Below are 5,205 nucleotides of genomic sequence, written 5' to 3' on the forward strand. Positions count from 1 at the left end.
CCTAGTTGTTGCTCGCCTTAAATGCAAACTTGAGTGAAGGCTCAAGTAGGACGCCATTTAGGCCTTCCAATATGATGCCTGCCCCACTTCCTCCAAGGTTGGAGGATCCGTCCACGGAGAGGATCCATAGGAAGTCGTTGTGGTTGGGTTCAAAGTCTTTGGGGGCGATATCTACCATAAAATCCACATACACGTGTCCCTTGATAGGCCCTCGCAGCTCATAACGGTTGTCGAATTCCGATAGCTCTATGGCTCAACGCACCATTCTACTTACCATATCGGGTTTCTGAAGGACCTTTCGAATAGGTAGGTCAGTCATCACCACTATGGTGAAACTTTGGGAATAGTGCCACAATCGCTAAGCTGTAAAGACTACTACTAAGATGGCCCTTTCAATGGCTTGGTAATGAGTTTTTGCACCTTGTACCACCTTGCACATGAAGTATATGGATCTTTGATTTTTATCTTCTTGTAGAATAATCGAGCTTATTGCTCAGTTGCTAAATGAGAAGTAGAGCAGAATGGGGAGCTTTGGAGTGGGTTTGTTGAGTATTAGCGGATTTGTCAAATACTCTTTTAGCTTTTTGAAAGCTTCTTTGCATTTATCAAACCAGATGAAGCGGTCATTCTTCTTGAGGCATTGGAAGTAGGGGTACCCCTTATCGTCCAATTCGTCTTTACACTTCTTTTAGGTTGGTTTAGCTTCTCATCTCCATGATTGTTGCACATTTGTCAGGATTTGCCTCGATTCCCCTTTCAGTTCATAGGAAACTGAGGAACTTGCCTGCCTATACGCCGAAGACAATTTTTCAGGGTTAAGCTTTAGATTATGTTTTCCTATAGTGGCGAAAAGTTCTTCCAGATCAGACACATGCACCTTTTCCTTCTCCAATATCACTACCATGTCATCTACATATGCTTGGACATTACGCTCGAGCATGAGCAACAAGATCCGATCCATAAACCTCTGATAGGTCGCCCTTCCGTTCTTCAAATCGAATGACATGAACTTTTAACAATAACTAGTTTATTTGGCCATGAAGGTCGTGTTATCCTCGTCTTTTGGGAGCATTCCGAGAAAGCATCCATGAAACTTAGTAAACCATATCCCGACTCACTGTCTACCAAGGAGTCTATGTTTGATAGGGGGTAAGACGATGACACAAAAGGTCTGGGTCAATTCCGGGCATATCAGTGGATGACCATGCAAAGGCATTCATGTTTTTTTAAATGACCTCGACGATTTTATCCTCCAACTATTTGTGAAATGAAGCACCGAGCTTGAACTTGCTACCGTTTATCTCCATCTCCCAAACTTCTCCTATGGGCCCAGTCCGCCTTTTGTCATAAGGGGCAAGCTCTGCCTCCACGCCTGGTCCCCCAAGCCAGGTGGTTATCGTATACGTACCCCTTCTGTTCTTTAAACTATTTTCATAGCACTTGCGCACCATTTTTGATCCACCCTCATGGTGATCACTTTCCCTTCAAGTGAGTGTAGTTTTAGCTTCATATGAAACGTGGAGGGCACCGCTCCTAACCTATTTCGGGATGGTCGTCCCAAAAGAAAATTATAAGCAGAGGGTGTATTTACCACAATGTACTTTATCGTGAAGGTCCTTGCCACATCTTCGTCGGAGAAGGTCGTTCTTAAATCGGTGTACCCTTGAACTTCTACTTGATCGCCCGTAAATTTGACGAGACAATCATAAAAATACCTCAACTGACCAAGGGAAATTTGTAGACCCAAGAACATTTCCCAAAACAGCATGTCGGGCGAACTCCTTTGATCCATGATTTATGAAAACAAAATAGAGAATATTATTATATATTATGTTCTCACCAACAAATATGGGTCGGGTCCTGGAGGTGGTTTTGGGGTCAACCTTTCAACATCGTTGCTTTGAGACACTTGAAGATCACAATGATGGGAGCTCCACCTGTTGATAAAACTCTGACAATCAAGTCAGTGAGAGCATTAAAAATATGAGTGTATTATATATTGCCTGGAATAATCCTTACCTTTTGTTCGGGGTCTTAAAGCCATTTTATAACACTCGTAGATCTTTCGTCAGGAGTAGTTAAAGAACTTGTCATAGGTCAATATACTTTCCTTTATTTCAAGCGTGTAAATCCACAAAGTATCATCTCTAATTGTTTTTATCTGCTGATTAAATTTAAATAACTGATTCAGTTATATATTCAGTTGTTTTTTTGTTTCTTGTTGTTTTAGAGCATTTCAATGTATTTACCACCTGTCAAGATCAACCTTTTCAAATCTATTGGGCCTGCTTGTACTTGGGTCAAACTCTATCTGTTAGGCCTAAGCTAAGTGGGTTGAAAAGATACGTTTAAGTGTTTATTTATTTAAAAAATTATATAATTAAAATATGCTTAAACTATTAGTTAGTTGAGGGGTTTTTATTCATGTTCTTGAGCTTATTATGCCCTATGAATAAATTATAGAGTTCTAGCTTAAAATAATTTTTATTTTCTCATAATTTTTGTTGCATATGCTTTTCATGATTCTTATCTACAAGCATACGTAAAGTTACTCTAAAATTTTTATAAGTGGACATAGTACTACAAGCTAATTACTAAATAAAAATTAATTTTAAAAATAAAAAAAATTAATTAAATTAAATATTATTGTTATATAAATTAAAAAAAATTATAGAATTAAAAGTAATGTTAATAATATTTATAAATAAAGGTAAAAAAAAAACACGCTAAGTGGGACTCGAACCCACAATCGGCTGATTAGAAGTCAGGCGCCTTATCCATTAGGCCATAAGCGCATTTATATTTTATATTTATTTTTCTGTATTAAGAATAAAATTACAATAGAAAAAAATTAAGGAAAAGTTAAGAAATATATATATACACATACTCACATAAAGAGAGTGATAAAATAGGTCTAATTTGATGGACCAACTCAATTAGCTTATAAAATCAACTGATTTATATTGAGAAGATAATAGATTCAACTAAAGTAGGTCAAATTTTGACTTACTTGTTTTGTATGCAGTGATTAAGTTGACAGTAAACTTTATGCGTCAACCAAATTTTAAAAATAACATTATAATTTAAAAGGATTGAAACTAATATTATTTTATTAATATATATATATATATATGTATATATTAGAATTTAGTGTATATTACATTTCAATATCTAAAATTTGAAATTAATTTTATTTATATGTCTTAAATTTTAAAAAAATACATATTTTAACGTCCCTCTTGCTTTTATGATTTTCCTTGGCCTCAGCCTCCTTCACACATTCAGGTGGGTCTCCAAAGTCTCACTCTCATTATTATTTGCTCTCTTATCTCTTTCTTATTTGAGTCATATATATATATATATATAAAAGAAAATCATGAAATAAAAACCAATTTATAGAAACTAATTATAGTAACTAAATTAGAGACCATTTTAGAAACTGAAAAAAAAATTGGTTTCTAAATTAGTTTCTATTATTTTCTATTATTGTTAAATAGTTTCTAAATTGGTATCTAATTAACAACCAAGGTTTTAGAGACTAAATTTAGAAACTAAATAATTGGTATCTAAAACCTTAGTTGCTAATTAGATACCAACTTAAAAACTATTTAACAATAATAGAAAATAATAGAAACTAATTTAGAAACCAATTTTTTTGTTAGTTTCTAAAATGGTCTCTATTTTAGTTCCTATTGTAACTAATTATTTTAGTCTCTAAAAATTGGTTTCTATTTCATGATTTTCTTGTAATATATATATATATATATATATATATATATATATATATAACTTATGTTCTTTACCAAATTTGATGCATTCACACAATCATGAACATTGAGTGGTTTAAATTTCATACACATATTTTAAGTTTAATTTGTAAGATAAAAAATGATTCTTCCAATATTCAATTGTTACAACTACCTTGTTGCATGAATGTGTTAAATTTTAGACAGTAAAAAAATATATATTTAAAACTATTATACCATTTGCAATGTTCTGCCATCATGATTGTGGGGTGGAAAGAATAATAAGAGAATGTGTCACAATGATGAAGGAAAGTTACATTCTTTAACTGGGTGTGTTATTTATTTATTGCATGAGCTTGGAAAAAAAATCTTTTTTATAAAAGAAAATTATTAATTAATTATTATTTAGTGAAAGAAAATTAAAATTATTTATTGATGTTTATTAAATTTGTTCAGTTGAATATTGAGATTAAGACCCAGTTTGGGTTTCAAATAGGTTATATAATATAAATGCAATTATTTAACAAACTCTATCTGTTGTTATAAATATAGTCTTTAAATATAGATGAGAGGTAATTTGAAATTCTTTAAATTATTCTTTAACTTATTCATTCTATTAGGAAGTATAATTGCTTTATATTGAATTGATAAAGGAAATTTAGTGATGGGTTTTAAGTATCGAAATAAATAGATTATAAATTGTGATTGAATTTGAACATTATTAACTAATAATCTTGACCCGATAAATTTTTACAAAACAGGTTATCATGTATTGACTGAACTGATCAATTGTGTTCAAAGAATAATTGTTTTACCATAAGTATATAATGTTGGTTATCATGTATTGATTAAAGTAACCATTCAACGGGTTAATTATTCCTAAAACAAAAATATTTTTTACCTGTAATTATTTTATTTTTATAGTTTTCCTTAAATTATTTCGGTATTATCTATTATAATTCACATATTTTGTAATTTCCATCTCTTGAAAATGATGTAAAAATGGTTTTTGTTTTCCCAACAGATTTTACCACATGAAGTTCTTCAGATTGAGAAACATGAAGATTTAACTCTAACCTCCACTCCTTGTGAGAATGTTGAAGAGTTAACTCGAGATGATTGAACATGAGAGTTTGTCTTCTGATTTGAAAGAAAAGGCAAGGAACACTTTTTATTTTATTTTCCTTTCTTACATGTTTGCAACTCTGTGTGCATCCAAATGTTTTATATTTATTCTTGTGTGCATTACTAGAATTTCTGGAAGGAATTATATAATTGGAACATTTAAGACACAAAAGTCTCAACCTGAAAAGTAGTGAAACGACAGTATATGGCAACAAAAAATCAATGAGGAAACTTTTATACTCTTTATTTTTTCAAAAAAAGTGTAAATTGGAAATTATAAATGTTATAAATTGCATTTTTCAACAATCAACTGCCTAATTTTGATTTGATTTAT

The 5,205-nt window shown here is 31.6% G+C and overlaps 1 non-coding gene across 1 annotated transcript; it reads right to left on the reverse strand.

The window, feature by feature from the left end:
* Positions 1–2,722: 2,722 nt before the first annotated feature.
* Positions 2,723–2,795, reverse strand: TRNAR-UCU (transfer RNA arginine (anticodon UCU)). Its single transcript has one exon. It is a non-coding gene; the product is annotated as a tRNA-Arg (tRNA).
* Positions 2,796–5,205: the final 2,410 nt, after the last annotated feature.

This window comes from Phaseolus vulgaris, chromosome 4, assembly GCF_000499845.2.
Source record: "Phaseolus vulgaris cultivar G19833 chromosome 4, P. vulgaris v2.0, whole genome shotgun sequence".
Lineage (NCBI taxonomy): Eukaryota > Viridiplantae > Streptophyta > Magnoliopsida > Fabales > Fabaceae > Phaseolus > Phaseolus vulgaris.